The 20,702-nt window shown below is 36.7% G+C and overlaps 1 pseudogene; it reads left to right on the top strand.

Annotated features, from left to right (window-relative positions):
- The first annotated feature begins 321 nt into the window (after positions 1-321).
- LOC105525865 lies at positions 322-1,536 on the top strand (annotated as a pseudogene).
- The last annotated feature ends 19,166 nt before the right edge of the window (positions 1,537-20,702 follow it).

Genomic DNA, 20,702 nt, shown 5'->3' with positions numbered 1-20,702 from the left:
GTTATACCTGATATAAATGATGAATTGATGGGTGCTGACGAGTTGATGGGTGCAGCACACCAACATGGCACAAGTATACATATGTAACAAACCTGCACGTTATGCACATGTACCCTAGAACTTAAAGTATAATAAATAAAAAAAAAAAAAGTCAATTGAAATTTTATACTCCATCAATGAACAACTGAAAATTTAAATGAAGAAAACACTACCATTTATAATGGTATTGAGATATGAAATACTCATAAATAAGCCTAATAAAATGTAATGCTTATGTGCTGTAAAATATAAAACATTTCTCCAGTGGGATTTGATGGTGTGATGTCTCACAGAAAGTTCTCCGCTCCCAGACACAGGTCCCTCAGCTTCCTGCCTTGAAAGCGCAGCAGCAGGCATCATGGGAAGGTGAAGAGCTTCCCTAAGGATGACCCTTCCAAGCTGGTCCACACAGCCTTCACAGCCTTCTTGAGATAAAAGATTGGCATGACCCACATCGAGAGGGGAAGTCAATAGGCCAGGATCCAAGGTGAGTATGAAGGGGTGGTAGAGGCTGTGGCCATTGTAGAGACAACCACCCATGGTGGTTGTGGGCATTGTGGGATATGGGGAAACCCCTCGAGGCATCTGGACTTTCAAGACCATCTTTGCTGAGCACATCAGCAATGAGTGCAAAAGGCGTTTCTCCAAGAACTGGCATAAATCTAAGAAGAAGGTCTTTACCAAGTACTGCAAGAAATGGCAGAAAGAGGATGGCAAGAAGCAGGTGTAGAAGGACTTTAGCAGCATGAAGAAGTACTGCCAAGTCATCCGTGTCATTGCCCACACCCAGATACACCTACTTCCTCTGCACCAGAGGGCCCACCTGATGGAGATCTAGGTGAACTGAGGCAACATGGCTGAGAAGCTGTACAAGGCCTAGAAGAGGCTCGAGCAACAGGTACCTGTGATCCAAGTGTTTGGTCAGGATGAGATGATCGAAGTCATTGAGGTGACCAAGGGCAAAGGCTACAAAGGGGTCACCAGTTGTTGGCACACCAAGAAGCTGCCCCACAAGACCAACCACGGCTTGTGCAAAGTGGCCTGTACTAGGGCATGGCATCTTTCCCATGTGGCTTTCTCTGTGGCATGCACTGTCCAGAAAAGCTACCATGATGGCACTGAGATCACCAAGAAGATCTGTAAGATCGGCCAGGGTTACCTTATCACGGACAGCATACTGATCAAGAACAATGCCTCCATTGACTATGACCTGTCTGACAAGAGCATCAACCTCTGGGTGGCTTTGTCCACTGTGGCGAAGTGACCAATGACTTTGTCATGCTAAAAGGCTGTGCGGTGGGAACCAAGAAGCGAGTGCTCATCCTCTGCAAGTCCTTGCTGGTCCAGACCAAATGGCAGGCTCTGGAGAAGATTGACTTTAAGTTCATTGACACTACCTCCAAGTTTGGCCATTGCCACTTCCAGACTATGAAGGAGAAGAAAGCATTCATGAGACCACTCAAGAAAGACTGAATTGCAAAGGAAGAAGGAGCTTAATGCCAGGAACAGATTTTGCAGCTGGTGGGGTCTCAATAAAAATTATTTTCCACTGAAAAAAATAAATAAATATGAATAAAACATTTCTGTGAGAAATCTAGAAAGATCTAAGTAACAGGAGAGATACAGAGTGATCATAGATTACAAAACAATATATTAAGATAATTAAGATATCAAATCTCCTGGTATGAATCAAGGCATTCTCAATCAAAATTCCATCAGGCTGTTTTATTTTCATAAAAGTTATTAAGCTAATTATAAGTTTTATATGAAAAAGTCAAAGAACCTGGAATTACACAAACAACTTTAAGGAAAACAGAATTCAAGGTATTTTACTATTTAATTTTAAGGCTTACAAGTTTATAATTATCAAGTCCGTGTGGCATTGATAAAAGGACAGACATAGAGATTTGTGGAACAACATAGAGAATCCAGAAATAGACATGGATCTATATGTTCCATTGATTTCTTTGACAAATTGCCAATATAATTCACTGATACACGATAGTCTTTTGAAAAACGTTCCTGGGAAATGTATGCATCTCTATTAATAAATTAACCTTGAACCATACATCAAACCACATGCAAAAATTAATTAAAAATATATCATAACCTAAATGTAAATCTATAAAACTTCTAAAAGCAAACCTAGGGGAAAATATTCCTGAATTTTGACTATCCAAAGATATAGTGACTATACAAGAATACAAACCATTCAAGAAAAATAAACGATAAATAAGACATAATTAAAATTGAAAACTGCAGTTCTTTAAAACACAATTTTACAAACATTAAAAGGTAAGCCACAAAGACAAAATATTTGCCAAATACATATCTGATAAAAGACCTATGCACAGAATTTAAAAAGAAAACTATAACTCAATGTTGTATGTGCTAGTACATTTGCATTGCAATAAAAGGAATACCTGAAGCAGGATAACTGAGAAAGAAAAGGGTCTTATTTGGCTCATGGTTTTGCAGGCTGTCCAAGAAGCATGGCACCAGTATGTGCCTCTGGTGAGGGTCTCAGGAAGCTTATAATCATGGCGAAAGGTGAAGGGGAATCAGCATGTCACATGGCAATAGAGGAAGCAAGAGAAAGAGGAGAGGCGCCACACTCTTTGAAATGACAAGATCTCATGTGAACACAGAGTGAAAACTCACTCATTACCACAAACGAGGGCACCAAGCAATTCCTGAGGAGAGATATGCCCCCATGACCCCTACTTGGCCCCATCTTCAACGTTAGAGGTCACATTTTAGCACACATTTGTAAGGGACAAAATATGCAAACCATATCACTGTAGTAATAAGACAATGAAATTTATAGAGGAAAGATTTGAACAGACACTTTATCAAAGAAGAGATACAGATTACAAATAAGCACATGAAAAGATGATCAACACCATTAGCCATTAGGAAAATGTAAATTAAAACCACAATAAGATACCATTACATACCTACTATACTATAAAACTATCTAGATTTTTTAATGCAAATACAAGAAGGAAGAACAAATTTAACTTCCATGCATTGCTGGTAGGAATGCAAATTATGCAAAGATTTTAAAAAAGATTTTGGCACTTTCTTCGAAAAATGAACATACACTTATCACATGACCCAGCCGGTTGAATACTAGTAATTTATCCAAGAGAAATAAAAAGATGTGTCCACACAAAGAACTTCACACAAATGATCGTAACAGATTTATTAATAATAGCCAAAAACTGGTAAGTATCCAAATGTTCACCAAATGGTGAATGGCTAAACAAATTGTGGTAGACTTACACAATGAAAACTATTTAGCAATAAAAAGACTCATACACACAACACAGAATATTAAAAGTCCTATTTTTAGGGTAAGAAGCCAGACACAAATTGCATATATATGATTACATTTATATGACATCCTAGAAAAGACAAAATTTGAGAGACAGATATCAGATCAGTGCCAGAAGCTGGGAGTGGGACTCCTGATTTCATTCTAAAGAAAAGCCAGTGTCCTTCCAATATGACATCCTCATTACCTCTCTGACCTTATCTCCCACTCCTCTCTTGTTCACTTCACCTGAGCCCCACTGGCTTCCTGACCTTTTTTTTTTTTTTAAGATGGAGTCTTGCTCTGTCACCAGGTTGGAGTGCAGTGGCGCCATCTTGGCTCACTCTAACCTTCTGCCTCCTGGGTTCAAGGGATTCTCCTACCTCAATCTCCCCAGTGCTGGGATTACAGGTGCCCACCACCATGCCCACTTAATTTTTGTAGTTTTAGTAGAGATGGGGTTTCACCGTGTTGACCACAATGGTCTCGATCTCCTGACGTTGTGATCTGCCTCAACCTCCCAAGGTGCTGGGATTACAGGCATAAGCCACTGTGCCCGGCCCCTCCTACCTATTTCTAAAACACACTAGGCACACTGCCATTTTAGGGCTTTTTGCACTGGCTATTTTCTTTACCTTGAACATTTTTCTCTGAATAACTGGTTGGTTTACTTCCTCTTGAGTCTCAATTCTTTCTTCAAATGACACCTTCTGAAGAAAGTCCACCATGACAATCTTATTTAATACTGATTCTTCCTTTCCACACATTCTAGACATTTATCATCTTCTAACATATTAAATAACTTACTCATTTTGTTCATTTTTGTTTGCCTTCCCCACTAGAATATGAGCATTATAAGAGCAGAGATTTTTGCCTGATTTGTCTATTGGTTTATTCCAATCAAATAGAACAGTGGAAGCTTGGGGCATAGTAGGCCACAATATTTGTTAAATGAATACATGCTACATAAACATAACTGAATAATTATACTAACTGTAAGATTAAATTTGCTTTCCTCTCTTTTCATGGCCTTGAATTTTTATTGTAATTTTTATCATAGTTATTATCCTACTGAGATAGGATAATAAAAATATGTAACATATATGGCTGTTGGTAATTAAATATATATGTTTCTAAAGAAATATTTAGAAATATATATTTCCATATAGAGAGAAATTTATGTGTGTGTGTGTGTGTGTGTAGAAACTCAAATACCTTTTGAGAAAGAGTCTAGGTCTGAACTAATAACACAGAGTGAAAATGGTAAATTTTCCCTTTGGCTAAATCTGCCTCTCACCTCATGCAAGCTTTCTTGACTATTCCACCCCTGCTACCCTGCACACATACACATTGATTATACTCTTGCCCCTCCATATTTCTTCCTCATTCTATTTCTACTTTATTTGATTGCATATGTTGTCTAGTTCAGTGATTGCCAAGCCTGGATGATCATCAGAGTCATTGAAGAAACCTTAAAAAATACAGATGCCTATTCACTCTAAACATACCGAGTAATGATCATTAGGAATAGAAACCTGGGATCTGTATTTTTGAGTAGCTTATCTGCATGATTTGGATAATCACCCAGACTTAGGGCAAACTTAAGTCTAAATGGTGTAAATGGTCCCTGTCTAAAATGTTTAAATGGTTCCTCAAATGACTCTACAACTAGATTCCAAGTGCCTAAGTTTTGTAATAAGTTTTCCTGTGTCTATAAGAAGACTGATAGGATAATAGGAACTTAAAAAAATGGATGCTTGATGATCAGGACTAGTTAATCTTGTCCATGCCAACTTATTTTATGGCAAGGGTAAAGCATTCCATTTTTATTGGCATAACTCAGTTTCCACGACCATTCATAGTCTCTCATGGCCTGCCCACAGGACTCTGTGCTTGAAACTCCATCCTCTAAACTGTCCTAGTCAAACTTTTCTTTTTTAAAAAAGTGATTACAAGAGGTTTTAGTTTATATGCCGATGAAACTTGCAGATGATCCAAAGATAGATAAAATTCTGCCATACATTGAATGACATAAGAGATTCAAAATTCCCTGGACATGTTGAAATGTTCAGCCCAAACCAAAATGGTTTAATTTGACAGAGACTGATGTAGTTATAACATCATACTCCATTCCACTTTCAGGAATCACTCCTCAAAATAAGGAATTAGGCAGTCTTATGTTTAAAGAATTTTATCACAGTATATTTTAAATAGGCAAATAATTATAATTCTAATTTTTGAACAACAGATTTAAGTAGTGCTAAAGGTCCAAAGAAATGATTAAACATCATGCACAAATATTCCACATAGAAATAACTAATATTCACATGATGATGCATTGCCTTTCATTTTATTACTATAAATAATTTTTCTTATTAAAATATAATCATATGTACATAATATCCTATTTTTCCCATTATGTTAAATATACAACCATTAAAAATGCTTTGAAGACTCATATTACACCCTGTAACTTTATTTTCACATTCTTTTAGTTCAAATCATTTATATTAGGCAATGAATACTTTTATACATACACATGTGGCCATAATATGTCTGTTAAGAAACTATTGTTTTGCAAATCATTTCTTCATGTTTCTTATACATTATACAGGTATAATTTAAATGTTTTAAATTATTATTTATATGGTTGTTTTATGTATTATGAAGGTCAATTATTAAAAATATTTTTTTCACAAAATGCCAAATAATATTTTTGTCTATGTATTTTTTGAAATTTTGAATGTCTTTTATGTAATCCAATGTATTGATTTTCACTTTGTTGTTTCTTATATGATTACAAATTCTTTCCCATTAGGCCTAAATTTACCTATATTTTCTTCCAAGTGTTATTAGCTTTTCTTACTATAGATGCTCCTTGACTAAAAATGGGATTATGTCCTGATAAGCCTGTTGTAATTTGAAAGAATTGTTAAGTAAAAATGCATTTAATATACCTAACCTACTAAACATCATAGCTTAGCTTAGTCTATCTTAAATGTGCTCAGGACTCTGACATTAGCCTATAGTTGGGCAAAAATATCTTAACACAAAGTATATTTTATAATAAAGTTTTGAATATCTCATGTAATGTACTAAGCACCATACTGAAAGTGAAAAACAGAATAGTTATATGGGTACTCAAAGTACAGTTTCTACTGAATGTGTATTACTTTTGCTCCACCTTGAAGTAAAAAAAATTGTAAGTAAAACCATCATAAGTCAGGGACCATCTGTATGTGTATATATATATATATCATTCTTAGGGAATTTATTTTATTGTATTCTGTGAGATGAAGGTATAACAGCATTTTTTCAGATAAATAACATATTGCCCCAACCTATTACCTAAGTGTCTCAGTGTCAGCATTATTTATAACTTTTAAAACACAAAAATTGAAAACATAAAGTCACAGGAAATTTATCAATGGCAATTACAAATAACTAAAGAATAAAAATAAACATATACATACCACTTTTTCAGTATTTTATGGGTACAAAAACATTATTTGACATAACTGAAAAATCAGGGTATTCATATGCTACAACTTCCATTATCTAAATATAAAGTGGAAGAAAATACATCAAAATTTTAACAATCATTATCTATACATCGTTGGGTTATGTGTTTCATTTTTTATGCTCTATATTTTATAAGATACATTTGATAAGCATGCATTACTTAAACAGCTTTTGGGCATTTAAGAAATCAATTACCTAATAACAGTCCAAAGGAAGTAAACCTGGGCAGAAACTCATGTGAAAAAGATTCTGGGAATGTTTGCTGATCACAAGATTATTATAAAAGAATGATAAACATAGACTAGCTATCCAGGAATCTACATTAACATAAATATAATGACCAATTTGTGGATAGCAATAGTCCCACACATTTCTATAATGCCTGTCAACAAAGATTATATGGTCTTTTATTTTGAGTTCTGTATTTTGAAGAGAGCATTAAAAAGCTAGAAAACATTCAGAAAAGGTTTACCAGAGGAGCTGGGGTTCTATCTTTTTTTAAAAAAAACAATTAATTAACTGACTAATTGTTGTGAAAATGGTTAAACAAACCAAAAATACCAATCAGTACAAGACTAAGAGGGAAATTTCTCTTCATATATTTGAAAATTATCTTAGACAAGAGTTAGTTTCCTGTCACCCCGAAAGACAGGACTGAAACCAGTTGGAGAAGTAGATTTTACCACAGCAGTTCAGATAGAAACAAGATGGTCACCTGTCAGGACCAGTATATAAAGATTTCTACCTTAAGTGGCAAGGTAGATTGGATGCCCCAACATGTTTATTTCAGACTTGAAACTCTCTGACTCTAGGATTATCTAATCACTTTCACTTAGGAAAACATGCTTTTCTATAACATTTAGTATCATCTGGAAAGGATAAATTCAAATTTGACTTACTCATTCTTATGGCTATAAGTCTATTTTAGGCTAAGAATTGTAATATTCATAGGAAAAAAAGTGTATATTAATATTATGAAAGTTTCCCAAAAAACAAAAAATTAAGTTAGAAAGTGTTTTTTAAATTTCATCATAATATGCTCTGGAGAGTCATTCAAGTAATAGTATTTCAGTTAGTATAAAGAATATGTATTATGATGCTGTTCATATGATACTCATAATGCTTTAGGCATGGCAGAAAATATGAATAATAACCAAAATTCACAGTACAGTAGCATCACCATGGTATCAAAGGTCATTGTTGTTCTCATAATTCATTGAAAATATCATGATTTAAGAACTAAATGTCACATAAACTTTATTATTATGATGAAAGATGTGTAATTATACTTCTTGAAAGATATTCAATCTAGTGACGTTAGAGATTATAAAGCAAAACAAGGGTACTACCAATTATAACGAGTTATTTATCAAGTTGACATAAAACTTTTGTGCTCATATCAGAACTGTGTCTGTTTTGTCAATTTGTAGCCCAGATGACAGGTTCATTTTGAGTCCTTTCATTTGAACTACCTATGAGTATCACTAAATATCAATGGATATTGGGGCAATCACAGAATTGTTGGGTATAGCCAGGTCAGCCATTGTGAAAACAAGAGCTCTGATGTCCTGACTAGATGGACACATTAATTTATCTATTAATCATTAACTAAGTTTCTAATAATGGTCATCTAAACCCTAAAGGTGGTAGAAAGATGTGTAAGATGTTATCCCTGCCATTAAGTTGTTTATAATTTAATCAACATTATAAGGTTTGTGCACAAATGAATAATTCAGGATACAAGGTGATAAACACCATAAAAGATGCGAAATTAAGATGTACTTGGAGTTCAGATGAGATACATATTGCTTTTGGATAGGGAGCATATGAACAAAATAGTATTTAAGTTAAGTCATAAACAAATATTTAGAATTTGAACTTGGAGAGATATTGGGACAAGAGAGTAAGATATTACAGTACAGAGGCAATTGTAACAACAACAACAACAAAACTACTGAGATGTAAAAAACATATTTGGTAACCGTGAACAGTGCTGAATAAATAAAGTGAGAGATATGAGGGAATGTACTGAGAGATAAGACTGGAAAGACAAGTTAGGAGCAGAGAATATGGGGAGTGCATTGCTAAACAACTTGAAATTTGTTTGGTATGGAGGAGTGTCTGAGGGTTGAGCAATTAGTAACTTTAGGATACCTCACCTCTCAGAAATGTCTTCACTGTGTGCCTGACAGGAGGAGTATATGGGCACATGTTCTTCTTTCACAGGCTCTCAAACACATTATAGCTTTGATTTTTGAAAGAGCTCAGAGACTAACCGGAGTGTACCTAAAGATCTGTGCTGGAGATAAATCTAATTTGCTTATTTCTCTTCTGGACTCCAACACTTTTACTGGAGGTTGTCACATACAGGGATTATTGAGTAGGGGTCAGGCAAAAAAATAATACCAACATCAGATTAAATGTAAGAGTCAGAAAGTGAAATCTTCAGCCAAACTACATAATTTAACATATGGTTTTGAATAATGTTATTTGTCATATTATCCATGCACATTCTTCTTAATGGATATAAGTAACTGACAGTGCCTATATTTTGATCCAGGGGTGAATGTAAGATTATCAGACTCTACCTCAGTTACTACATACGTAGTCAATTTTTGCATTTGACATATGATGATAAGGCTCCCCAGTAGAAATTCTGGAATTGAGTTAGTAAAATATACATAGGCTATGACACATTATTTACAGAGTTATAACATAGGCAATAAATAATGGTAATGTAATTGCAAGACAAGAAGCAGGTTGATTCCCTTTAATAAAAACATACTGAGCACTTAACTTTTTGCCTAGCATAATATGGTGGTGTGCAGCAATAGAACAGATCTTGATAAAGTGATCATATAATTTATTATCGAAATGAGAACACTTTTGAGAAAGAACTCACTATTAAATTATGATGGAATAGCAAGTGGTATAACATGGCCATCCTGAGAAAACTAAGATGTATAGACATTCTCGATTTAGAGGACATGGTCTGTATCTTGCTGGAGTCAACATGTCAAAAACTCTTGCTATACAAAGTAGCATGCAAGATGGTATGAGTTGAAAAACAAATAAGACTTCAAAGAAGGAACTATAACAATCAATAAAATAAGATTTGATATTTAAACACATGAGAAACTATCGACAAAACATAAAGATCAAGATAAAGGTAGATGCTGGCAGAAGTTTAAATAAAAGTTAAAAGGCTGAAGTGAAGTGAGTGTGAGGGGGAGCCTGAAGAAGTGTGATGGACCCAAGTCTATACTTATTTTGGAATGAGTGCCTGAATAGCATTTTAAAAAAATGATTTAATTGACTCCCATTGGCTGTCCTTGAAAAGCAGTTTAAGAAGATAACACTTCTTACTTCCCCTGTAAGAAGTGATTTTCCTCTTATAAAGCCAATTCCAATTATGGATTTCATGCATGTCAGGCTCAATAGGCAGGGATATGATTACATCGGAAAGTGGTATGCAATGTGTGCACTTTAAAATTACTCAGAGAATAATAGTTTGCAATCTTTATGTAAATCAGTAAGCCTTTCTGCCTCTATCACTCCCTCCCAGCATTGCAGGAGAAGTGAAAACCTCAGCCCTTTGGAAAAAAAAAGTGATGATGAAATATTAATAAAGATTACTGACAAAGTAAGCAGTATGACTCAGGTTGTATAGAGCCATGGAACCTAGATGTTGAACAAATTTATTCAGCAACAGGGCAAGTTATTCAGATGTTTTAAAGCAGATGATATCATCTCTATAAATTGCAGGGAGCTTTTGAGAGTGTGGCAGCATTTTGATTTAGGGGGAGGGGAAATTTGAAAGAAGGGAGTAATTTTATTAGGATTAAAAAGTAGGCAAAAAGGAAGGAAAATTGTAAGGAAAATCTCCGTGCACTTCCACAAAATAGCATGGAGGCCTTCATTTCCTCTCTAAAATAGTTACATTTTCCACGGTCTTGTCTTTTTGACCACAATGGCAATTGATTTAAGTTATACATGCTCCTCAGCAAAAGGCTACTGTGCTGAGGCTTTCAGATCGTATGTACATGTGACTGTCCAAAGTGAAATTTGTTTAAAACAAATCAAGTAATAGGACTTGGACATTTCCAGTGGTAGGCAAAACAAGTAAGTCAGAAACAATTTTACCCATGTAAATGGGTTTTTATCTTAAAGACTTAGCTGGTAACACACTTTTGGGGAAAGGTCAAAAGGGAAATACTGTCTCTTAAATATAGAATGAACACATGTCCTGCCCTTCCTAACACTCCTTTCCTGAACTCAAGGGTTATTTATTCCTAGGGTAAGGTGTGGTGGTGGGGCAAAGAGAGATGGAGTGAGAGGTTACAATTCTATTCAAGTGTCTGAGGGACTTAATTGTCAACAGGAATGTTTGAAGCAGCCACTGCATGTCATCTCTGGTAACCCCTCAAGCTTTGCAAGGATAGATCGTGAGTGGAAGGTTGCTATGTGTGTACCTGCCATATTCAGGTTGTACTGTTGGTACCTTCTTTCACCACCTCTGAGAAAGTCTTCTCATTATCGTTATTCCAACTCCATCACAGAATAAATTGACCATGAGAGATACTTCACATGGATAAACTTCAACATTGAAAAGTAAAATGAGGCAGCCTATATTAATGAGGAGATATACCCATTTTATGCATGAGAAGTTTGAGGCCTAGAGAGGCCTCCAGTGACTTGTTCAACATCAACAAATGAGGTACCAAGGAAACACAAAAAAATATTCTCAAGGTCTCCTAAATCCTAGCTGAGTTCCTTTCTTTGAAAGCATACTGCTGACTTGAAACCTTTAAAAACCCACATGGTCTCCTTTGATAGATATTTTCCTATAGGCTAGAAAGGTAACTGTCATTTTTATAAAGCAAAAGTTATTAAAGAAGAAGACTACAGCTATTTCTCAAAGATTGTAGTTCAGTTATATCTCTGACAGTGAATAACTCATTAAACAAGAAACTCAGGTGAGAACCCATGGGGTAGAGTGAGGGCATCCTGACTTCAAATTTTTCAAAGGAAGAAGAAAAGTTCCATTATTATATTTAAAGGACTTTAGAGGATTGTTGTGGTACTGTTGCATAGGACCAGTAGTTTTTTTTTTTTTTTTTTTTTTTCAGATAGTCTCGCTGTGTTGCCAGGCTGGAGTACAATGGAGCGATCTCGGCTCACTGCAACCTCTGCCTCCTTGGTTCAAGCGATTCTCCTGCCTCAGCCTCCCGAGTAGCTGGGACTACAGGCATACACAACCATGCCCAGCTAATTTTTGTACTTTTAGTAGAGGCGGGGTTTCTCTATGTTGATCAGGATGGTCTCAATCTCTTGACCTTGTGATCTGCCCGCCTCGACCTCCCAAAGTGCTGGGATTACAGGAATGAGCCACCATGCCCGGCCAGTGCCAGTAGATTTTCAAAGCCAAAAGAATAGTCATTCTTCATGACTGAGGATTTAATGGGACATAGACCTGGGATATCAAGATACAAGCTGGAACTGCAAAAGACCAACTGAGATTTGCTGTAAACCATTAACTGCTATTAGTAAATACATTAAATAGATATATTTAAAAGTTTTTGTTTTACATGTGGACCATGAGCCTTTCAGAGAAGCTTTCATTCAGTTAAATAATAGCATGGGTCAGGATCCTGCTATGCTATGCAATTCACACACACTGGCAAAATTAAAGTGCTGTTTTTCTTTTATTGACAGGCACTAAAGACTAATGAACTACAAAGACTATTAGTTCAAACAAACTATGAAGAATGTCAACATAAGAAATGTAAATATGCCCATAATTAATAAATTTAATAATCATTTCCTTCTTGTTAAGGGTATTCAGTCAAATCTGGTGTTCATAAAATAAGATGGATGTGTGTTTGTGTGTGTGTGTGTATATATACACACACACACTATATATACACTATATATAGTGTGTATATATGTATACATATACATATATATGTATCTATGTAAGAATATCAGACTTCCAGCAACTTCAGTGCTGAACTGAGAAATAGACAAACAGATAAACCTAAGATTTTTCTTATAATACTCCCATGAACTAAAGCTCAAGTCTTTTATACCATAAAGTATTTTAACCCTTTTTCAGATTCATATATTGATATATCAGAATCTATCTATATAAATATATATACATCATTTTATATACACTTACTTATCTCATTGATATGGTTTGGCTTTTTGTTCTCACTCAAATTTCATCCCAAATTGTATTCCCGTAATTCCCACCTATTGTGGGAGCGACCTGATAGGAGATAATTGCATCATGGGAGTGGTTTTTCCCATACTGTTCTCATGGTAGTGAATAAGTCTCACAAGATATGGTGGTTTTATCAGGGGTTTCCACTTTTGCATCTTCCTCATTTTCTCTTTGCCTGCTGCCATCCATGTAAGACATGACTTGTTCTTCTTTGCCTTCTACCATGATTGTGAGGCTTCCCCAGACATGTGAAACTCTAAGTCCAGTTAAACCTCTTTCTTTTGTAAATTGCTGAGTCTTGGGTATTTCTTTATCAGCAGTGTGAAAATGGACTAATACAGTAAATTGGTACCTGTAGAGTAGGGTATCGCTGAAAAGTTACCCAAAAATGTGGAAGTGACTTTGGACCTGGGTAACAGACAGAGGTTGGAACAGTTTGGAGGGCTCAAAAGAAGACAGGAAAATGTGGGAAAGTTTGGAACTTCCTAGATACTTGTTGAATGGTTTTGCCCAAAATGCAGATAGCAATATGGACAATAAGGTCCAGGCTGAGGTGGTCTCAGATGGACATGAGGAACTTATTGGGAACTAGAGCAAAGGTGACCCTTGTTATGTTTTAGCAAAGAGACTGGCAGCATTTTGCCCAGCTCTAGAGATTTGTGGAACTGTGAACTTCAGAGAGATGATTTTAGGGTATCTGGGCAAAGAAATTTCTAAGCAGCAAAGCATTCAAGGGATAACTTGGGCCCCGATAAAAGCATCCATTTTTAAAAGGGAAACACAGCATAAAAGTTGGAAAAATTTGCAGCCTGACACTGTGATAGAAAAGAAAATTCTATTTTCTGAGGAGAAATTCAGGCCAGTTGCAGAAATTTGCATAAGTTATGAGGAGTCGATGTTAATCCCCAAGACAATGGGAAAGGAGTCTCCAGGGCACATCTGAGGTTTTCACAGCAGCTCCTCCCATCACAGGCCTGGAGGCCTAGGAGGAAGAAGTGGTTTCATGGTCTGGGCCCAAGGTCCCAGAGCTGTGTGCAGCCTAGGCACTTAGTTCCCTGAGTCCAGCCACTCCAGCCACGGTCCAGCCCTGAAAGGGGCCAGTGAAGAGCTCAGGTCATGGTTTCAGACGGTGCAAGCCTCCGGCCTTGGCAGCTTCCACGTAGTGTTGAGTCTGCTGGTGCACAGAAGTCAAGAATTGAGGTTTGGGAACCTCCACCTAGATTTCAGAAGTTTGCTGCAGGGATGGGATCCTCATGGAGAATCTCTGCTAGAGCAGTGTGGAAGCGAAATGTGGGGTCACAGCCCCCACACAGAGTCCCTACTGGGGCACCACTTAATGGAGCTCTGAGAAGAAGGCCTTTGTCCTCCAGATCCCAGAAGTGTATATCCACTAACAACTTGCACCATATATCTGGGAATGCTGCAGAAACTCAATGCCAGCCCATGAAAGCAGCTGGGAGGGAGGCTGCACCCAGCAAAGCCACAGGGGCAGAGCTGCTGAAGACCATGGGAACCCACCTCTTGCATCATGATGACCTAGATGTGAGACATGGAGTCAAATGAGATCATTTTGGAGTCTCAAGATTTGACTGCTCCGCTGGATTTCAGACTTGCATTGGCCCTGTAGCCCCCTTTTTCTGGCCAATTTCTTCCATTTGGAGTGGTTGTATTTATCAAATATCTGTACCCCCATCGTATCTGGGAAATAACTAGCTTGCATTTGATTTTACAGGCTCATAGGCAAAAGAGACTTGTCTTTTCTCAGATGAGACTTTGGACTGCGGACTTTTGAGTTAATGCTGAAATGAATTAAGACTTGGGGGACTGTTGGGAAGGCATGGTTGGCTTTGAAATGTGAGGACATGAGATTTGGCAGAGGAGAGGGGCAGAATGATATGGTTCGGCTCTGTATCTTCATCCAAATCTCATCTTGAGTTGTACTTCCATAATTCCCATGTGCTGTGGGAGAGGTCTGATGGATAATTGAATAATGGGGGTGGTTTTCCCCATACTATTCTCGTGGTACTGAATAAGTCTCATGAGATCTGCTGGTTTTATTAGGGGTTTCTGCCTTTGTGTCTTCCTCATTCTCTCTTTGCCTGCTGTCATTCATGTAAGACGTGACTTGCTCTTCCTTGCCTTCCACCATGATTGTGAGGCTTCCCCAGTCACGTGGAACTCTAAGTCTAATCGAACCTCTTCCTTTTGTAAATTGCCCTGTCTTGGGTGTATCTTTATCAGCAGTATGAAAACAGACTAATGCACTCATTCTCCAATATATAGAAGATTAAAAGTAGCAAATTAAAAGGTAAACACAAGTAAAGAAAGTTGTCAGTACAGGTGACAGACTGCAATGAAAAATGACAGACATTCTTGTAGCAAGCTGAAGGACAAAATCTCTATGACTATACCCAAGCAATTAAAAGCATTGTATTTGGGGCTATTTGGTGTATGGATGACATATTTCAATAAATACAAAGAGCACAATATGCTACATAGGCTGATATTTGACAGTCATATTGATCTGTTTTTGAGTCATGAAGCAAGATATTTTTATATTCTGTTAGATTTTATCATCTTGTATATAAATTTGTATAAAATATAATGTATTTCTTGCTGATTTTCTAAACATTTTAGCTCTTAAAAAGGCAAGTTTTAGTTTTCTAGAAAGCTAACATTTGTAGAATACCTCTTTCCTTGATGATGCTAGATTAAAAGTAAATTACCATGTGTATATGTGTATGTGGGAAGAAATGTGGAATCTGAGTACACGGAAAGAATTTTAACATGGACATCAACATATACAGAAGTGGAGCCCCTCTTAGGGTGTGGGGGAGGCGGGTTCTAGACTGAGGCCTCTGACTATATAAACAACTTAATTTTAAGACCATATAAAATTAATGGGCTCATATGAAGTATAGTGGTTAATTGATGAAGATTTAGAATATTGGGTAGATCAAGATGATTTAGAACAATGGATACAAAAGAGTTACTTTTGTATTGGTTAAGGCAAAAAGTATATGTGAAGATTCTTCATAGTGTTCAGGTACTGTCTCTTTCTGTTAAGGTCCAGAAATGATATCTTTGAGTGTGTTTTATTGTCAAATGTGTTATTTCTGGCTAATTTCACATCTCTCACTATGATAAAAGATAGCAATATCGTTATTATTCATAATACTATGACTCTTCATGACCAGTTTATTTTAAAATAATGTACATCTTCCTGCTTCTGCAATACTCTAATGCCATTTATTTAATGTTGGTTACACTATCACTCATGGCACTACCTCATTCATCCTACCCCTTGTGAATACTGACTTCCAGTGCTTTTCTTAAAAGTTTATTACTATTCTTCATTGATGGTGATCACAAATGTAAGTCCCATCCAGAGTATGAAGAAAAATGTGAGCAATATTTTGTTTTATGGTCATGCTAAATTTATCAATCAGAATTTTATGATATAAAGACACATCTTCCAACAATGTTCTTTTGAACTCTTTAGACCATAATCAATACATTTATTGAATATAATCTTTTTCAATGTTGATAGCATCCCTATATTTTACACATAGCTCTCAGCAGGGAGGATAGACAAGGGACCCACAGGAAGAGTAAGAACAATGGTTCCATTTTCTCAAGAAATGCCCATCCTTCATCTAGCACAGCTTATGACCAACCTGAGAGTGTTATATTTTAACATCAATAGAAAGCAAGAGAGGTCATTGTGGGGTAGTGGCCTCAATAACCCACAGAGGAGACAGGTGCAGCCATCTCCAGAGGACTGCCTAACACATGACACAAAGCCTATGGAGGACATAGGATGGCCATACTGGGTCCTAGCAGCATACAGCACACAGGGTAAATGTTTACACATGCAGATAAAGACCAAGTAGAGATGAGGGACCATCAGTTCTCAGAAAACTGAACAAATCCTGTGTCCATTTTGAAAGTCACCCCAAATCAGCATGTCAGCATTATTTGGGCTGTCAAATATCACATAATCTTGTGAAAGAAATACAGTGCTTGAATTGTAATGCAGCCACTGTGCCCCAATATGATTCCATAGATAGGAAGCTTGAAGCTTCCCAGGGCATCTTGTAAACTTCATAAGCAGCGTAGTGGGTCTGAGAATAAATTAAAGGTGAGAAATGGGGATGGGGACTCACTTGGGTCCCGTTCAGACTCCAGACAAGTTACTCAAACATCAATATCAACCTTGGCCAGAACCAGGTATCAGAGAAGGATTTAGACAAATTTGAGGGAGAGACTTCAGGTCAGTGATACTCATAACATTCTGGAGTGTACTGCCTAAAGGTCTCTGTTGTCCCTGCCCTGCCCCAGTCACTGGAGGGTTACTTTAAAAGCTTGAGGAGGAGGCTGATCAAGATGGCCAACTAGAAGCAGCTACTGTGCACCATTCTCATAGAGAGAAATAGAAGCAGCAATTAACATACCACCTACAACTGAAACATCCAGGTATGTACATTGAGATTTATTAAAAAAAAAAAAGTCCTCAACCCATAGAGAACAGAGAAAAGCAAGGCAGGATGACCATCTACCTAGGAGTGACACAGAGTCAGGAGAGCCTCCCCCACCCAGGGAAGTTGTCCCAGGACTCACTTCTCCTCACGGGGCAGGGCCACCGAACCTGGGCAGCACAACAACCCTGCCTTTGTCTGACTACTTCAATCAGAGGCGGCCCAGCAGAAAACAAAACAAAACAAACAAACAAAACAACAACAACAACAAAAACATGCAGACATGAGGAAAAAAAACAATACAAGAACTGCAGCAACTCAAATGGCCAGAGTGTCTTATGTCTTCCAACGACTACATTCGTTCTCCAATAAGGGTGCTTAATCAGCTCAGTTGGCTGAAATTACAGAAATAGAATTTAGAATATGGATAGAAACAAAGATGATCGAGAGTCAAGAGAACAGCAAAACCCAATCACAATAAAATGATTCACGAGCTGACAAAATAGCCACAATATAAAAGAACCTAACTGATTTGATAGAGCTGAAAAACACACTACAAGAAATTCACAATGCAATCACAAGTATTAGCAGAATAGATCAAGTTGAGGAAATAATTTTGGAACTTGAAGGTTGGCTCTTTGAAATAAGAGAGTCAGACAAAAATAAAGAAAAAACAATGAAAAAAAAAACCTGGAAAATAAGGAATTATATAAAGAGCCCAAATCTATGAATTATTCACATCCCTGGAAGGCATGGGAAGGAAAAAAACAACTTGGAAAGCATATTTTAGGATAGTTGCCCATGGAAACTTCCCCATCCTCAACAGGAAGGCCAATAGTCAAACTAAGGAAACACAGAGAACTCCTGCAAGATTCTACACAAGAAGATCATCTCCATGATATATAATCATCAGATTTTCCAAGGTTGAAGTGAAGGAAAGAATAAAAAAGACAGCTAGAGAGAAAGGGCAAGTCACCTACAAAGGGAATCCAGAAGACTAACAGCAGACCTCTTAGTCAAAAGAGGCCTATATTCAACATTCTTAAAAAAAACACTCTTGAACCAAGAATTTCATATTTAGCCTAACTAAGCTTCCTCAATGAAGGAGAAATAAGATCCTTTTCAGATAAGCAAATGCTAAGTGATTTCTTTACCACCAGACGCACCTTACAAGAGATCTTGAAGGAAACACTAAATATGGAAAGGAAAGACCATTACCAGGCAATACAAAAACACCATAGTGACCAGTGACACTATAAAGCAACCACAAAAACAAGCTGGCATAGTAACCAAATAACAACACAATGACAGGATCAAATCCACATATATCAATACTAACTTTGAATATAAACAGGCTAAATGCCCCATTTAAAAGGCACAGAGTAGCAAACTGGACAACAAAGAAAGACCTAGTGGCATGCTGTCTTCCAGAGACCCACCTCACATGCAAGGACAACCACAGGCTCAAAATAAAGGGGGTGAGAAGAATTAACCAAGCAAATGGAAATCAGAAAAGAAACAGGGATTGCAATCTAAATTTCACACAAAATAGACTCTAATCCAACAAAGGTCAAAGAAGACAAAGAAGGGTATTACATAATGGTAAAGGGTTCAATTCCACAAGAAGAGGTAAGCTATCCTAAATATATATGCACCCAACCCAGGAGCACCTACATTCATAAAACAAGTTATTGCAGACCCACAAAGAGACTTAGATGGACACACAATAGTGAGAAACTTCAACACTCCACTGAGAGTATTAGACGGATCATTGAGGCAGAAAATTAACAAAGATATTCAGGACCTAAACTCAACATTGTGCCAAATGGGTCTGATAGACCTCTATAGAACTCTCTACCTCAAAACAATAGAATATACATTCTTCCCCGGTGAGCATGGAACATACTCTAAAATAGACCACAAAATCAGGCATGACACAATACTTTAAAAATGCAAAATAATTGAAATTATACCAAACACGCTTTCAGACCACATCAGAGTAAAAGTAGAAATCAAGACTAAAAAATCATCAAAACCATGCACTTACATGGAAATTAAACAACCTGCTCCAGAGTGACTTTTAGAGGAGCAATAAAATTAAGGCAAGAATCAACAAATTCTTTAAAACTAATGAGAACAAAGATACAACATAAAATTTCTGGGACACAGCTAAGGCAGTGTTAAGATAAAAATTTATGATGTTCAAATCCAACTTTCTTCATTTGTTATTTACTGATCATTCAGTTGGAAATGATCAGACTTCATATCCATAATATTAGTTATATTACTTACTTGGATTTTATCATTTACTCTATAGTACTGTTATCTTCTCAGTTATACAATTTTTGTCATTAAAATAAATGATGAAAACTCTGACAGCCAAATTAATTTCTTATACTTTATATCTGTTTCATTACTTAGAAAAGTTGCTTAATAATAAAAGCTCAGCCAGGCACACTGGCTCACGCCTGTAATTCCAGCACTTTGGGAGGCCAAGAGGGATGGATCACCTGAGGTCAGGAGTTTGAGACCAGCCTGTGCAACATGGTGAAACCCCATCTCTACTAAAAATACAAAAATTAGCTGGGTGTGGTGGTAGGCATCTGTAATCCCAGCTACTCAGGAGGTGGAGGCACGAAAATCACTTAAACCTGGGAGGCAGAGGTTGCAGTAATCCGAGGTTGCACCACTGCACTCCAGCCTGGGCAACAGAGTGAGACTCTGTCTCAAATAATAATAATAATTTAATATTAATTTGTTCCAAAAACATTTATAGCACTAACTACCCATGTCAAAAGTTTTGAAATATATCAAATTAACAACTTAACCTCCCAACTAAAAGAACTAGAGAAACAAGAACAAACTAGCCCCTAAGCTAGCAGAAGACAAGAAATAATGAAAATAAGAGCTGAACTGAAGATTGAGACCAAAATTTTACTCAAAGTATCAATGAAAAAAGGAGTTTATTTTTGTAAAAATTAATAAGATAGGTCACTAGCTAGACTAATGAAAAGAGAGACGATTCAAGTATACAAAATAAGAAACAATAAAGAGGATTTCACTACTGTCATCACAGAAATACAAAAAACCATCAGAGCCTACTATGAACAGCTGAATGAAC

The sequence above is a fragment of the Colobus angolensis genome, unplaced genomic scaffold, assembly GCF_000951035.1.
Source record: "Colobus angolensis palliatus isolate OR3802 unplaced genomic scaffold, Cang.pa_1.0 Scaffold560, whole genome shotgun sequence".
Lineage (NCBI taxonomy): Eukaryota > Metazoa > Chordata > Mammalia > Primates > Cercopithecidae > Colobus > Colobus angolensis.
This window is presented reverse-complemented; position numbering and strand designations above follow the sequence as displayed.